This window comes from Ranitomeya variabilis, chromosome 1, assembly GCF_051348905.1.
Source record: "Ranitomeya variabilis isolate aRanVar5 chromosome 1, aRanVar5.hap1, whole genome shotgun sequence".
NCBI lineage: Eukaryota > Metazoa > Chordata > Amphibia > Anura > Dendrobatidae > Ranitomeya > Ranitomeya variabilis.
The window spans coordinates 883,016,440-883,034,607 of record NC_135232.1 but is presented as its reverse complement, the minus strand read 5'-3'; positions in this window follow the sequence as shown (position 1 = coordinate 883,034,607).

Here is an 18,168-nt window from a genome sequence, read left to right as displayed (position 1 = left end):
TTCTGCAGATAAAAATTTTATTTAAAGACAAAAAAGTTGTGGGAAAGGATGTAGTGCATCAGCTTGAGGATCAGCTCACACAATGGGCCGTCCAAGTCAGAGGCCCCCAGGAAGAGACACACTGCATTCAGGCCCTGTTAGTGGTCGATACATGTATACAAAGTCTCTATGTCAGTTTGAATAGGAGAGTATTTTCATCCACAAGGATGCCATCAACCCATGCCAGGACATCCATCATGCCATGGATATAAGAACGTAATGTTTCAATGAGGGGTTTAAAATAGAAGTCAATAAATTTGCAAATGGAATCACAAAGTCCCTCAATCTCTGACACGATAGGGCGGCCGGGGGGGTTGAGGGCATCCTTGTGGACTTTTGGTAGTAGGTAGAATGTGAGGATTCTGGGGGACCTCACCTTAAGGCCATCAAAAACTCCCTTTGTAATGATGTTATCCACATAGGCACTGAACAGGATCTCCTGGAGCTCAAATGAATAGTAGGACATGGGGCTAGATGATAATTTGGTGTATGTACTGGGGTCTCTCAGTTGGCGGAATGCTTCGCGTTCGTATTTATCTCTTGGCCAGATGACAATGTTCCCCCCCTTGTCAGCTGGTTTAAAGACAACATCAGAAAAAGATTTTCATTGTGTAATAGCTTGATGCTGTTTAGCAGTTAAGTTGTCATATCTGCGTTTTGAAGATCATTTTTTTTAAATCTTCAGACACAAGTCTGGTAAAGATTTATATCGCTGGGCTTAAGGACAAAGGGGGAAACCTGGTCGACCTGGGCAAAAATGAAGGAAGGAAACCTAATTTGGTGTTGAGTAGTTTGTTCCCCAAGGAGGTCCTCCAGATTGCTTAGTGCCTCCTCAATTTCACTCAAGGGTTCAGAGGATTGGTTTTTGCTGTGAAGCTTTTAAAGCACCAGTTTGCGAGCAAAACATCCAAACATAGACTGTGTGAACAGGTGCTGAACCTAGAGTCACCCTAGGTCAGTTTTTTGACATTTGTATTCATTAGCCTTCTGACTGAGCACTCCGCCTTTTAGCCACAGGTGTTTTAAATCCCAGTAGGACCATTACCCCTCCACAGAGATATACGGTAGATTTTAGTCTAATGGAGGATTTATGTTCCCATACAGATGAAGACTTTATTCTAAGCAAGGAAAGGCATTGATATGTCCTGGAGATGAGAAATGTTTTAACGAGGCTTCCAGGTACACATGAATTGGCCAATTTGTGTGCTAAACTTTTTCAATTTTTCATATTTCTAGTGCAGTAATGCAATTCAATTTTCATCATTCAAGTTTGCAAGTTTTGGCGCTACAGAGTGCTGCCTTTTTTATTTGAGAATATATGACTTGGTGACTCTAGGTTCAGCACCTCTTCACACTTAGTCTATGTTTGGATGTGATGGTCACTTTTTTGAAATTTGTATTTATTAGCCTTCTGACTGAGCAATCCACCTTTTAGCCACAGGTGTTTTTAATCCTAGCAGGACCACGACCCCTCCACAGAGATATAGATTTTTGTTATGATCTGGTGGCCCAGGAGTAGCATTGGAGAAGGTGGTATCTATACTGACCGCGGACCCTGAACTTAACACCGCAACTAGAAGTAGCCGTGGGATGTACCTACTTATCCTAGACACCTCGACACAGCCGGAGGACTAATTAACTCTATAGATAGAAAAGGGAAAACTATCTCGCCTCAGAGAAAATTCCCAAAGGATAGGCAGCCCCCCACAAATATTGACTGTGAGAGGAGAGGAAAAAACATACACAGGCTGAAAACAGGATTTAGCAAAGGAGGCCAATCTAGCTAAATAGGAAAAATAGGACAGAGAACTATGCGGTCAGTATTAAAATACTAGGAAATACCCACCACAGAAAATACAAAAAACTCCACATCTAACTAAAGATATGGGGGGTATATCTGCCTCTCCAGAGATTCCAGCTTGACTGCATAAATCCTTACACAGATTAAGCTGGACAAGAAAAAACATGAAATGCACTGAACAATGAGGCCCACAACATGTGGGCTGCAAAACAAGCAGAACTTATCTTGGTGAAAAGACCAGGAAGCAGGAGAAACCATGAAGGGATGTGAATCCTCCAGAATACAATGGACAACTGGCACTGACTAAAGGGTGAGGCCAGACTAAATAGCCCCGTCCAGAGTGGACACACCTGATAACTGCTGTGAAGGACAGACAGCAGCGCTACCACTTATAACCACTGGAGGGAGCCCAAGAACAGAATTAACAACAGTACCCCCCCCCTTGAGGAGGGATCACCGAACCCTCACCAGAGCCCCCAGGCCGATCAGGACGAGCCAAATGGAAGGCACGAACCAAATCATCAGCATGAACATCAGAGGCAACAACCCAAGAATTATCCTCCTGGCCATAACCCTTCCACTTGACAAGATACTGAAGCCTCCGCCTTGAAAAACGAGAATCCAAGATCTTCTCAACAACATACTCCAACTCCCCATCAATCAACACCGGGGCAGGAGGATCAACAGAGGGAACGACGGGTACCACATATTTCCGCAACAAAGATCTATGAAAAACATTGTGGATGGAAAAAGAGGCTGGAAGGGCCAAACGAAAAGACACTGGATTGATAGTCTCAGAAATCCTATAAGGATCAATAAACTGAGGCTTGAACTTGGGGGAAGAAACCTTCATAGGAACATGATGGGAAGACAACCAGACCAAATCCCCAACCCGAAGCCGGGAACCCACACTCCGCCGACGGTTAGCAAAACGCTGAGCCTCCTCCTGAGACAAGACCAAATTGTCCACAACATGAGCCCAAATTTGCTGCAACCTGTCAACCACAGAGTCCACCCCAGGACAATCAGAAGGCTCAACCTGCCCCGAAGAAAAACGAGGATGAAACCCAGAATTACAAAAAAAAGGTGAAACCAAGGTAGCAGAACTAGCCCGATTATTAAGGGCAAACTCGGCCAATGGCAAGAAAGCCACCCAATCATCCTGATCGGCAGACACAAAGTATCTCAAATAAGTTTCCAAAGTCTGGTTAGTTCGCTTGGTTTGGCCATTTGTCTGAGGATGAAATGCGGAAGAAAAAGACAAATCAATGCCCAGCCTAGCACAAAAGGCCCGCCAAAACCTGGAAACAAACTGGGAACCTCTATCGGACACAATATTCTCCGGAATGCCATGCAAACGAACCACATGCTGAAAAAACAACGGAACCAACTCAGAAGAGGAAGGTAATTTAGGCAAAGGTACCAAATGAACCATCTTAGAAAACCGGTCATAAACCACCCAGATAACCGACATCCTCTGGGAAACCGGAAGATCTGAAATAAAATCCATAGAAATATGCGTCCAAGGCCTCTCAGGGACCAAGCAAAAGGCAAAAGCAACCCACTGGCGCGTGAGCAGCATGGTTTGGCCCGTGCACAAGTCCCACAGGACTGCACAAAGGAGCGCACATCATGTGACAAAGAAGGCCACCAAAATGACCTACTAACCAAATCTCTGGTACCAAAAATCCCAGGATGGCCAGCCAACACAGAACAGTGAACCTCAGAAATCACTTTGCTAGTCCATCTATCAGGAACAAACAGTTTCCCCACTGGACAGCGGTCAGGTTTATCAGCCTGAAATTCCTGAAGAACCCGTCGTAAATCAGGGGAGATGGCAGAAAGAATCACCCCCTCCTTCAGAATGCCGACCGGCTCAAGGACCCCAGGGGAATCAGGCAAAAAACTCCTAGAGAGGGCATCAGCCTTAACATTCTTAGAACCCGAAAGATACGAGACAACAAAATCAAAATGGGAGAAAAACAGGGACCATCGGGCCTGTCTGGGATTCAGCTGTTTGGCAGACTCGAGGTAAATCAGATTCTTATGATCGGTCAAGACCACAATACGATGTTTAGCCCCCTCAAGCCAATGTCGCCACTCCTCAAATGCCCACTTCATAGCCAACAACTCACGATTACCGACATCATAATTGTGTTCCGCAGGCGAAAATTTTCGAGAGAAGAAGGCACACGGTTTCATCAAGGAACCATCAGAATTCCTCTGAGACAAAACGGCCCCTGCCCCAATCTCAGAAGCGTCAACCTCAACCAGAAAAGGAAGAGAAACATCCGGCTGACGCAACACAGGGGCAGAAGTATATCGGCGTTTAAGCTCCTGAAAGGCAGAAACGGCCGCAGAGGACCAATTCGTCACATCAGCGCCTTTCTTCATCAAATCGGTCAGGGGTTTAACCACACTGGAGAAGTTGGCAATGAAACGGCGATAAAAATTAGCAAAGCCCAAAAGTTTCTGAAGGCTCTTCACGGATGTGGGCTGGATCCAATCATGAATGGCCTGAATCTTAACCGGATCCATTTCTATAGATGAGGGAGAAAAAATGAAGCCCAAAAAAGAAACCTTCTCTACTCCAAAGAGGCACTTAGACCCCTTCACAATCAAGGCATTATCACGAAGGATCTGAAATACCATCCTGACTTGTTTCACATGAGACTCCCAATCATCCGAAAAAATCAAAATATCATCCAAATATACAATCATGAATTTATCAAGATAATTCCGAAATATATCATGCATGAAGGACTGAAACACAGATGGAGCATTAGAGAGTCCAAATGGCATCACAAGATATTCAAAATGGCCGTCGGGCGTATTGAACGCAGTTTTCCACTCGTCACCCTGCTTAATACGAACAAGATTATATGCCCATCGAAGGTCAATCTTAGTAAACCAACTAGCACCCTTAATCCTGGCAAACAAATCAGAGAGCAAAGGCAAACGGTATTGGAATTTGACCGTGATCTTATTCAAGAGGCGATAATCAATACAGGGTCTCAAGGAGCCATCCTTCTTGGCAACAAAAAAGAAACCTGCTCCCAATGGAGAAGAAGATGGCCAAATATGCCCCTTCTCCAAAGACTCCTTAACATAACTCCGCATGGCGGCATGTTCTGGCACAGACAGGTTGAAAAGTCGGCCCTTAGGGAACTTACAGCCTGGAATCAAGTCAGTAGCACAATCACAGTCCCTATGCGGTGGAAGGGAACTGGACTTGGGCTCATTGAATACATCCTGGAAATCTGACAAAAACTCAGGAATTTCAGAAGAGGGGGAGGAGGTAATTGACATCAATGGAACGTCACCATGAACCCCCTGACAACCCCAGCTAGTCACAGACATAGATTTCCAATCCAACACCGGATTATGCACCTGTAACCATGGGAAACCCAGCACAATAACATCATGCAGATTATGCAACACCAGAAAACGACAATCTTCCTGATGGGCTGGCGCCATGCACATGGTTAACTGTGTCCAAAACTGAGGTTTATTTTTAGCCAATGGTGTAGCATCAATACCCCTCAAAGGGATAGGACTCTGCAAAGGCTGTAAGGGAAACCCACAATGTCTGGCAAATTCTAAGTCCATTAAATTTAAAGCGGCGCCTGAATCCACAAATGCCATGACAGAAAATGACGACAATGAGCAGATCAGGGTCACAGATAACAGAAATTTAGGTTGTACAGTGTTGTGAATTAGACTTTTTGGCTCCCTCTTGTGGTCACTAGTGGTATGACTCTGGGATTGTCTTTTTTCTGTTTGGCACTCACCTGGGTCGTTAGTCCAGGGGTGTCGCTATATTAACTTCCTGGATCCTTAGTCCAGTGCCTGGCATCGTTGTAATCAGATCCTTCTGTTGCTCCTGTCTGCTGGTCCTGGCTCTTGCAAAATTAAGCTAAGTCTTGCTTCTTTGTTTTTTGAGTTACTTGCTTTGCTACTATTTTTGTCCAGCTTGTACTAAATGTGATTTCTGACCTTGCTGGAAGCTCTATGTGGCTGGTGTTCCCCCTCCGGCCGTTAGACGGTTCGGGGGTTCTTGAATATCCAGCGTGGATATTTTAATAGGGTTTTTCCTGACCATATAAGTCATCTTACTATATTCTGCTATTAGCTAGTGGGCCTCTCTTTGCTAAATACCTAGCTCATTCTTATGTTTGTCTTTTCCTCTTACCTCACCGTTATTATTTGTTGGGGGCTTGTATCCAACTTTTGGGGTCTTTTCTCTGGAGACAAGAAAGGTCTTTCTTTTCCCTTCTAGGGTTAGTTAGTTCTCCGGCTGGCGCGAGACGTCTAGAACCAACGTAGGCACGTTCCCCGGCTACTTCTATTTGTGGTGCTAGGAATAGATATATGGTCAGCCCAGTTACCACTGCCCTATGAGCTGGTTTTTTGTGTTTGCAGACTTGGTATTGATTCCTGAGACCCTCTGCCATTGGGGTCATAACAGTATGCCAGGCCAACATTGAATGTTTAATGCATTGCAGAAGTAGGATATAAGAAAGGAAATTCTGAATTTTTTTTTTTCCTCTCTTCCTCCCCTTTACCTCTGAGTGGCTTGAGCTTGCTGCAGACATGAATGTCCAGACCTTGATTACAAGTGTGGACCAGCTTGCTGCTCGTGTGCAAAGCATACAAGATTTTGTTACCAGTAGTCCTATGTCTGAACCTAAAATACCTATTCCTGAACTGTTTTCTGGAGACCGATTTAAGTTTAGGAATTTCAGGGATAATTGTAAATTGTTTCTATCTCTGAGACCCCGTTCATCTGGAGACTCAGTTCAGCAAGTTAAAATTGTTATCTCTTTTTTACGGGGCGACCCTCAGGATTGGGCTTTCTCGCTAGCGCCAGGAGATCCGGCATTGGCAAATATTGATGCGTTTTTTCTGGCGCTCGGATTGCTTTACGAGGAACCCAATCTTGAGGTTCAGGCAGAAAAAGCCTTGCTGGCTATTTCTCAGGGCCAGGATGAAGCTGAAGTGTATTGCCAAAAATTTCGGAAATGGTCCGTGCTTACTCAGTGGAATGAGTGTGCTCTGGCCGCAAACTTCAGAAATAGCCTTTCTGAAGCCATTAAGAATGTGATGGTTGGTTTCTCCATTCCTACAAGTCTGAATGATTCCATGGCGCTGGCTATTCAAATTGACCGGCGTTTGCGCGAGCGCAAAACCGTTAATCCTCTGGTGGTGTTGTCTAAACAAACACCTGATTTGATGCAATGTGATAGAATTCAGACCAGAAATGAGCGGAAAATCATAGATGTCAGAATGGGTTGTGTTTTTACTGTGGTGATTCTACACATGTTATATCAGCATGCTCTAAACGCCTAACAAGGGTTGTTAGTCCTGTCGCCATTGGTAATTTGCAACCTAAATTTATTTTGTCTGTGACTTTAATTTGCTCATTGTCCTCTTACCCTGTTTTGGCATTTGTGGATTCAGGTGCTGCCCTGAGTCTTATGGATCTGTCATTTGCCAAGCGCTGTGGTTTTGTTCTTGAGCCGTTGGTTAATCCTATCCCTCTGAGGGGTATTGATGCTACGCCATTGGCGGAAAATAAACCGCAGTTTTGGACACAGGTAACCATGTGCATGACTCCTGAACATCGGGAGGTGATTCGTTTTCTTGTTCTGCATAAAATGCATGATTTGGTCGTTTTGGGTTTGCCATGGTTACAGACTCATAATCCAGTCTTGGATTGGAAGGCAATGTCTGTGTCAAGTTGGGGCTGTCAGGGTATTCATGGTGATTCCCCGCCGGTGTCTATTGCTTCCTCTATTCCTTCGGAAGTTCCTGAGTATTTGTCTGATTATCAGGATGTGTTCAGCGAGTCCAGGTCCAGTGTTCTGCCTCCTCATAGGGACTGTGACTGTGCCATAGATTTGATTCCAGGTAGCAAATTTCCTAAGGGAAGACTATTTAATCTGTCTGTACCTGAGCATACCGCAATGCGTTCGTATATCAAGGAATCTCTGGAGAAGGGGCATATCCGTCCTTCCTCTTCCCCTCTTGGTGCGGGATTCTTTTTTGTGGCCAAGAAGGACGGATCTTTGAGACCTTGTATTGACTATCGGCTTTTGAATAAAATCACTGTTAAATTTCAGTATCCTTTGCCTCTGTTGTCAGACTTGTTTGCCCGAATTAAAGGTGCCAAGTGGTTCACCAAGATAGATCTTCGTGGTGCGTACAACCTTGTGCGCATTAAGCGAGGAGATGAATGGAAAACCGCGTTTAATACGCCCGAAGGTCATTTTGAGTACTTGGTGATGCCTTTTGGGCTCTCTAATGCTCCTTCAGTGTTTCAGTCCTTTATGCATGATATTTTCCGGAAGTATCTGGATAAATTTATGATCGTTTATCTGGATTGGATGATATTCTGTTTTTTTCTGATGACTGGGACTCGCATGTAGAGCAGGTCAGGATGGTGTTTCAGGTTTTGCGTGAGAATGCTTTATTTGTTAAGGGCTCAAAGTGTCTCTTTGGAGTACAGAAGGTTCCCTTTTTGGGGTTTATTTTTTCCCCTTCTGCGGTGGAGATGGACCCAGTCAAGGTCCGTGCTATTCATGATTGGACTCAACCCACGTCAGTTAAGAGTCTTCAGAAGTTCTTGGGTTTTGCTAACTTCTACCGTCGTTTTATTGCTAATTTTTCTAGCATTGCTAATAGTGTTGAGCGATACCGTCCGATACTTGAAAGTATCGGTATCGGAAAGTATCGGCCGATACCGGCAAAGTATCGGATCCAATCCGATACCGATACCCGATACCAATACAAGTCAATGGGACTCAAGTATCGGACGGTATTCCTGATGGTTCCCAGGGTCTGAAGGAGAGGAAACTCTCCTTCAGGCCCTGGGAACCATATTAATGTGTAAAAGAAAGAATTAAAATAAAAAATATTGCTATACTCACCTCTCCGAGGGAACCGGCAGCGTTGTTTGCTTAAAATTCGCGCTTTTCTTTCCTTACGTGAAGTCCCGGCTTTGTGATTGGTTGCGTCGCAGTCACATGGGCGACGCAACCAATCACAGCAAGCCGTGACGTAATTTCAGGCCCTTAAGGATTTTAAAATTACGTCCCGGCTTTGTGATTGGTTGCGTCGCAGTCACATGGGCGACGCAACCAATCACAAGCCGTGACGTCACGGGAGGCTGGACACGCGCGCATTTTAAAATGCGCGCTTGTCCAGCCTCCCGTGACGTCCCGGCTTGTGATTGGTTGCGTCGCGGTCAACCAATCACAAGCCGGGAGGCTGGACACGCGCGCATTTTAAAATTTTAAAATGCGCGCGTGTCCAGCCTCCCGGCTTGTGATTGGTTGACCGCGACGCAACCAATCACAAGCCGGGACGTCACGGGAGGCTGGACAAGCGCGCATTTTAAAATGCGCGCGTGTCCAGCCTCCCGGCTTGTGATTGGTTGACCGCGATGCAACCAATCACAAGCCGGGACGTCACGGGAGGCTGGACAAGCGCGCATTTTAAAATGCGCGCGTGTTTAGCCTCCCATGACGTCACGGCTTGTGATTGGTTGCGTCGCCCATGTGACTGCGACGCAACCAATCACAAAGCCGGGACGTAATTTTAAAATCCTTAAGGGCCTGAAATTACGTCACGGCTTGCTGTGATTGGTTGCGTCGCCCATGTGACTGCGACGCAACCAATCACAAAGCCGGGATGTAATTTTAAAATCCTTAAGGACCTGAAATTACGTCACGGCTTGCTGTGATTGGTTGCGTCGCCCATGTGACTGCGACGCAACCAATCACAAGCCGGGACTTCACGTAAAGGAAAGAAAAGCGCGAATTTTAAACAAAGAACGCTGCCGCTTCCCTCGGTAAGGTGCAGGCTGCGTCGGAGAGGTGAGTATAGCAATATTTTTTATTTTAATTCTCTCTTTTACACATTTTTACATTAATGTTGTTTCGATACCGATACCCGATACCACAAAAGTATCGGATCTCGGTATCGGAATTCCGATACCCACAAGTATCGGCCGATACCCGATACTTGCGGTATCGGAATGCTCAACACTAATTGCTAAACCTTTGACGGATATGACCAAGAAAGTTTCTGATGTTGCTAACTGGGCTCCTGCAGCCGTGGAGGCTTTCCAGGAGTTGAAGCGCCGGTTTACTTCGGCGCCTGTTTTGTGCCAGCCTGATGTCTCACTTCCCTTTCAGGTTGAAGTGGATGCTTCTGAGATTGGGGCAGGGGCCGTTTTGTCGCAGAGAGGCCCTGGTTGCTCTGTGATGAGACCTTGTGCCTTTTTCTCGAGGAAGTTTTCGCCTGCTGAGCGGAATTATGATGTTGGCAATCGGGAGTTGTTGGCCATGAAGTGGGCATTTGAGGAGTGGCGTCATTGGCTCGAGGGTGCTAAGCATCGTGTCGTGGTCTTGACTGATCACAAAAATTTGATGTATCTCGAGTCTGCTAAACGCCTGAATCCTAGACAGGCCCGCTGGTCATTGTTTTTCTCCCGTTTTGACTTTGTGGTCTCGTATTTACCAGGTTCAAAGAATGTGAAGGCTGATGCTCTTTCAAGGAGCTTTGTGCCTGACTCTCCGGGAGTCGCAGAACCAGTTGGTATTCTTAAAGAGGGAGTTATCTTGTCAGCCATTTCTCCGGATTTGCGACGTGTGTTGCAGAGATTTCAGGCTGGTAGACATGACTCTTGTCCACCTGACAGACTGTTTGTTCCTGATAAGTGGACCAGCATAGTCATTTCCGAGGTTCATTCCTCGGTGTTGGCAGGGCATCCGGGAATTTTTGGCACCAGAGATCTGGTGGCTAGGTCCTTTTGGTGGCCTTCCTTGTCACGGGATGTGCGGTCATTTGTGCAGTCCTGTGGGACTTGTGCTCGAGCTAAGCCTTGCTGTTCGCGTGCCAGCGGGTTGCTCTTGCCCTTGCCTGTCCCGAAGAGGCCTTGGACACACATTTCCATGGATTTCATTTCAGATCTCCCGGTGTCTCAGGGCATGTCTGTCATCTGGGTGGTATGTGATCGCTTTTCTAAGATGGTCCATTTGGTACCTTTGCCTAAGCTGCCTTCCTCTTCCGATCTGGTTCCTGTGTTCTTTCAGAATGTGGTTCGTTTACACGGCATTCCTGAGAATATTGTGTCTGACATAGGATCCCAGTTTGTTTCCAGGTTCTGGCGATCCTTTTGTGCTAGGATGGGCATTGAGTTGTCGTTTTCGTCTGCCTTTCATCCTCAGACTAATGGACAAACGGAGCGAACTAATCAGACTCTGGAGGCTTATTTGAGGTGTTTTGTTTCTGCGGATCAGGATGATTGGGTGACCTTCTTGCCGTTGGCTGAGTTTGCCCTTAATAATCGGGCTAGTTCCGCTACATTGGTTTCGCCATTTTTCTGCAACTCTGGTTTCCATCCTCTTTTTCCTCGGGACATGTGGAGCCTTCTGACTGTCCTGGGGTAGATTATGTGGTGGATAGGTTGCAGCAGATCTGGAATCATGTGGGGGACAACTTAAAGTTGTCACAGGAGAAGGCTCAGCGTTTTGCCAACCGCCGCCGCGGTGTGGGTCCCCGACTTCGTGTTGGGGATTTGGTATGGCTGTCTTCTCGATTTGTTCCTATGAAGGTCTCCTCTCCTAAATTTAAGCCTCGCTTCATCGGTCCTTACAAGATATTGGAAATCCATAATCCTGTGTCCTTTCGCTTGGATCTTCCTGGGTCGTTTGCCATTCACAACGTGTTCCATAGGTCTTTGTTGCGGCGGTACGTTGTACCTGTGGTTCCTTCTGTTGAGCCTCCTGCTCCGGTGTTGGTTGAGGGCGAGTTGGAGTACGTGGTGGAGAAGATCTTGGATTCTCGTCTCTCCAGACGGAGGCTTCAGTATCTGGTCAAGTGGAAGGGCTATGGTCAGGAGGATAATTCCTGGGTGGTTGCCTCTGATGTGCATGCGGCCGATTTAGTTTGTGCCTTTCACGCTGCTCATCCTGATCGCCCTGGTGGTCTTGGTGAGGGTTCGGTGACCCCTCCTTAAGGGGGGGGTACTGTTGTGAATTAGACTTTTTGGCTCCCTCTTGTGGTCACTAGTGGTATGACTCTGGGATTGTCTTTTTTCTGTTTGGCACTCACCTGGGTCGTTAGTCCAGGGGTGTCGCTATATTAACTTCCTGGATCCTTAGTCCAGTGCCTGGCATCGTTGTAATCAGATCCTTCTGTTGCTCCTGTCTGCTGGTCCTGGCTCTTGCAAAATTAAGCTAAGTCTTGCTTCTTTGTTTTTTGAGTTACTTGCTTTGCTACTATTTTTGTCCAGCTTGTACTAAATGTGATTTCTGACCTTGCTGGAAGCTCTAGGGGGCTGGTGTTCCCCTCCCGGCCGTTAGACGGTTCGGGGGTTCTTGAATATCCAGCGTGGATATTTTAATAGGGTTTTTGCTGACCATATAAGTCATTTTACTATATTCTGCTATTAGCTAGTGGGCCTCTCTTTGCTAAATACCTAGCTCATTCTTATGTTTGTCTTTTCCTCTTACCTCACCGTTATTATTTGTTGGGGGCTTGTATCCAACTTTTGGGGTCTTTTCTCTGGAGGCAAGAAAGGTCTTTCTTTTCCTTTCTAGGGTTAGTTAGTTCTCCGGCTGGCGCGAGACGTCTAGAACCAACGTAGGCACGTTCCTGTCATGATTCCCAATGGCAGGGAAACATCAGAACACAAAAATAATGGACGAGCTCTGGGTGATGGAATCTCGAGCTGACCGTGAGCTAAATCTACCACACAACTAATAGTGGCCAGGGAGCATACAATGGGGCAAAAAAGTATTTAGTCATTCAGCAATAGTGCAAGTTCCACCACTTAAAAAGATGAGAGGCGTCTGTAATTTACATCATAGGTAGACCTCAACTATGGGAGACAATCTGAGAAAAAAAAATCCAGAAAATCACATTGTCTGTTTATTTATCATTTTATTTGCATATTATGGTGGAAAATAAGTATTTGGTCAGAAACAAAATTTCATCTCAATACTTTGTAATATATCCTTTGTTGGCAATGACAGACGTCAAACGTTTTCTGTAAGTCTTCACAAGGTTGCCACACACTGTTGTTGGTATGTTGGCCCATTCCTCCATGCAGATCTCCTCTAGAGCAGTGATGTTTTTGGCTTTTCGCTTGGCAACACGGACTTTCAACTCCCTCCAAAGGTTTTCTATAGGGTTGAGATCTGGAGACTGGCTAGGCCACTCCAGGACCTTGAAATGCTTCTTACGAAGCCACTCCTTCGTTGCCCTGGCGGTGTGCTTTGGATCATTGTCATGTTGAAAGACCCAGCCACGTTTCATCTTCAATGCCCTTGCTGATGGAAGGAGGTTTGCACTCAAAATCTCACGATACATGGCCCCATTCATTCTTTCATGTACCCGGATCAGTCGTCCTGGCCCCTTTGCAGAGAAACAGCCCCAAAGCATGATGTTTCCACCACCATGCTTTACAGTAGGTATGGTGTTTGATGGATGCAACTCAGTATTCTTTTTCCTCCAAACACGACAAGTTGTGTTTCTACCAAACAGTTCCAGTTTGGTTTCATCAGACCATAGGACATTCTCCCAAAACTCCTCTGGATCATCCAAATGCTCTCTAGCAAACTTCAGACGGGCCCAACATGTACTGGCTTAAGCAGTGGGACACGTCTGGCACTGCAGGATCTGAGTCCATGGTGGCGTAGTGTGTTACTTATGGTAGGCCTTGTTACATTGGTCCCAGCTCTCTGCAGTTCATTCACTAGGTCCCCCCGCGTGGTTCTGGGATTTTTGCTCACCGTTCTTGTGATCATTCTGACCCCACGGGGTGGGATTTTGCGTGGAGCCCCAGATCGAGGGAGATTATCAGTGGTCTTGAATGTCTTCCATTTTCTAATTATTGCTCCCACTGTTGATTTCTTCACTCCAAGCTGGTTGGCTATTGCAGATTCAGTCTTCCCAACCTGGTGCAGGGCTACAATTTTGTTTCTAGTGTCCTTTGACAGCTCTTTGGTCTTCACCATAGTGGAGTTTTGAGTCAGACTGTTTGATGGTGTGCACAGGTGTCTTTTTATACTTATAACAAGTTTAAACAGGTGCCATTACTACAGGTAATGAGTGGAGGAAAGAGGAGACTCTTAACCCCTTCACCCCCAAGGGTGGTTTGCACGTTAATGACCGGGCCAATTTTTACAATTCTGACCACTGTCCCTTTATGAGGCTATAACTCTGGAACGCTTTGACGGATCTTGGCGATTCTGACATTGTTTTCTCGTGACATATTGTACTTCATGTTAAAGGTAAAATTTATTCGATATAACTTGCGTTTATTTGTGAAAAAAATGGAAATTTGGCGAAAATTTTGAAAATTTTGCAATTTTCCAACTTTGAATTTTTGTGCCCTTAAATCACAGACATATGTCACGCAAAATACTTAATAAGTAACATTTCCCACATGTCTACTTTACATCAGTACAATTTTGGAACCAAAATTTTTTTTTGTGACGGAGTTATAAGGGTTAAAAGTTGACCAGCAATTTCTCATTTTTACAACACCATTTTTTTTTAGGGACCACATCTCATTTGAAGTCATTTTGAGGGGTCTATATGATAGAAAATACTCAAGTGTGACACCATTCTAAAAACTGCACCCCTCAAGGTGCTCAAAACCACATTCAAGAAGTTTATTAACCCTTCAGGTGTTTCACAGGAATTTTTGGAATGTTTAAATAAAAATGAACATTTAACTTTTTTTCACACAAAATTTATTTCAGCTCCAATTTGTTTTATTTTACCAAGGGTAACAGGAGAAAATGGACCCCAAAAGTTGTTGTACAATTTGTCCTGAGTACGATGATACCCCATATGTGGGTGTAAACCATTGTTTAGGCGCATGGCAGAGCTTGGAAGGGAAGGAGCGCCATTTGACTTTTCAATGCAAAATTGACTGGAATTGAGATGGGACGCCATGTTGCGTTTGGAGAGCCCCTGATGTGCCTAAACATTGAAACTCCCTACAAGTGACACCATTTTGGAAAGTAGACCCCCTAAGGAACTTATCTAGATGTGTGGTGAGCACTTTGACCCACCAAGTGCTTCACAGAAGTTTATAATGCAGAGCCGTAAAAATAAAAAATCATATTTTTTCACAAAAATGATCTTTTCGCCCCCAATTTTTTATTTTCCCAAGGGTAAGAGAAGAAATTGGACCCCAAAAAATGTTGTGCAATTTGTCCTGAGTACGCTGATACCCCATATGTGGGTGTAAACCATTGTTTGGGCGCATGGCAGAGCTTGGAAGGGAAGGAGCGCCATTTGACTTTTCAATGCAAAATTGACTGGAATTGAGATGGGACGCCATGTTGCGTTTGGAGAGCCCCTGATGTGCCTAAACATTGAAACTCCCTACAAGTGACACCATTTTGGAAAGTAGACCCCCTAAGGAACTTATCTAGATGTGTGTGGTGAGCACTTTCACCCACCAAGTGCTTCACAGAAGTTTATAATGCAGAGCCGTAAAAATAAAAAATCATATTTTTTCACAAAAATGATCTTTTCGCCCCCAATTTTTTATTTTCCCAAGGGTAAGAGAAGAAATTGGACCCCAAAAAATGTTGTGCAATTTGTCCTGAGTACGCTGATACCCCATATGTGGGTGTAAACCATTGTTTGGGCGCATGGCAGAGCTTGGAAGGGAAGGAGCGCCATTTGACTTTTCAATGCAAAATTGACTGGAATTGAGATGGGACGCCATGTTGCGTTTGGAGAGCCCCTGATGTGCCTAAACATTGAAACTCCCTACAAGTGACACCATTTTGGAAAGTAGACCCCCTAAGGAACTTATCTAGATGTGTGGTGAGCACTTTGACCCACCAAGTGCTTCACAGAAGTTTATAATGCAGAGCCGTAAAAATAAAAAATCATATTTTATCACAAAAATGATCTTTTTGCCCCCAATTTTTTATTTTCCCAAGGGTAAGAGAAGAAATTGGACCCCAAAAAATGTTGTGCAATTTGTCCTGAGTACGCTGATACCCCATATGTGGGTGTAAACCATTGTTTGGGCGCATGGCAGAGCTTGGAAGGGAAGGAGCGCCATTTGACTTTTCAATGCAAAATTGACTGGAATTGAGATGGGACGCCATGTTGCGTTTGGAGAGCCCCTGATGTGCCTAAACATTGAAACTCCCTACAAGTGACACCATTTTGGAAAGTAGACCCCCTAAGGAACTTATCTAGATGTGTGGTGAGCACTTTGACCCACCAAGTGCTTCACAGAAGTTTATAATGCAGAGCCGTAAAAATAAAAAATCATATTTTTTCACAAAAATGATCTTTTTGCCCCCAATTTTTTATTTTCCCAAGGGTAAGAGAAGAAATTGGACCCCAAAAAATGTTGTGCAATTTGTCCTGAGTACGCTGATACCCCATATGTGGGTGTAAACCATTGTTTGGGCGCATGGCAGAGCTTGGAAGGGAAGGAGCGCCATTTGACTTTTCAATGCAAAATTGACTGGAATTGAGATGGGACGCCATGTTGCGTTTGGAGAGCCCCTGATGTGCCTAAACATTGAAACTCCCTACAAGTGACACCATTTTGGAAAGTAGACCCCCTAAGGAACTTATCTAGATGTGTTTTGAGAGCTTTGAACCCCCAAGTGTTTCACTACAGATTATAACGCAGAGCCGTGAAAATAATTTTTTTTTTTTTCTCAAAAATGATTTTTTAGCCCCCAGCTTTGTATTTTTACAAGGGTAACAGAATAAATTGGACCCCAAAATTTGTTTTCCAATTTGTCCTGAGTACGCTGATACCCCATATGTGGGGGGGAACCACTGTTTGGGCGCATGACAGAGCTCGGAAGGGAAGGAGCGCCATTTGGAATGCAGACTTAAATGGATTGGTCAGCAGCCGTCATGTTGCTTTTGCAGAGCCCCTGATGTACCCAAACAGTACAAACCCCCCACAAGTGACCCCATATTGGAAACTAGACCTCCCAAGGAACTTATCTAGATGTGTTTTGAGAACTTTGAACCCCCAAGTGTTTCACTAAAGTTTATAGCGCAAAGCCGTGAAAATAAAAATTCTTTTTTTTTTTCACAAAAATGATTTTTTAGCCCCCAGTTTTGTATTTTCACAAGGGTAACAGGATAAATTAGACCCCAAAAGTTGTTGTCCAATTTGTCCTGAGTACGCTGATACCCCATATGTCGGGGGGAACCACTGTTTGGGCGCATGACAGAGCTCGGAAGGGAAGGAGCGCCATTTGGAATGCAGCCTTAAATGGATTGGTCTGCAGGCGTCACGTTGCATTTGCAGAGCCCCTGATGTACCCAAACAGTACAAACCCCCCACAAGTGACCCCATATTGGAAACTAGACCTCCCAAGGAACTTATCTAGATGTGTTGTGAGAACTTTGAACCCCCAAGTGTTTCACTACAGTTTATAATGCAGAGCCGTGAAAATAAAACATCTTTTTTTTCCCACAAAAATGATTTTTAGCCCCCCAAATTTTTATTTTCCTAAGCATAACAAGAGAACTTGGACCCCAGAAGTTGTTGTTCAATTTGTCCCGAGTACGCTGATAACACATATGTTGGGGTAAACCCCTTTTTGGGCGCACGGGAGAGCTCGGAAGGGAAGGAGCACTGTTTTACTTTTTCAACACAGAATTGGCTGGAATTGAGATTGGACGCCATGTCGCGCTTGGAGAGCCCCTGATGTGCCTGGACAGTGGAAACCCCCCAATTCTACCTGAAACCCTAACCCAAACACACCCCTAACCCTAATCCCAACGGTAACCCTAACCACACCCCTAGCCCTGACACACCCATAATTCTAATCCCAACCCTAATCCAAACGTAAATGTAATCCAAACCCTAACCCTAACTTTAGCCCCAACCCTAACTTTAGCCCCAACCCTAACTTTACCTCCAACCCTAGCCCTAACCCTAACCCTACCCCTAACCCTAACCCTAAACGTGACTGAAATACGTGGCACTGAAATACGTGGCACTGAAATACGTGGCACTGAAATACGTGGCACTGAAATACGTGGCACTGAAATACGTGATACGTGGCACTTAAATACGTGGCACTGAAACACGTGGCACTGAAATACGTGGCACTGAAATACGTGGCACTTAAATAAGTGGCACTGAAATATGTGATATGTGGCACTTAAATACGTGGCACTGAAATACGTGGCACTGAAATACGTGGCACTGAAATACGTGATACGTGGCACTTAAATACGTGGCACTGAAACACGTGGCACTGAAATACGTGGCACTGAAATACGTGGCACTGAAATACGTGGCACTG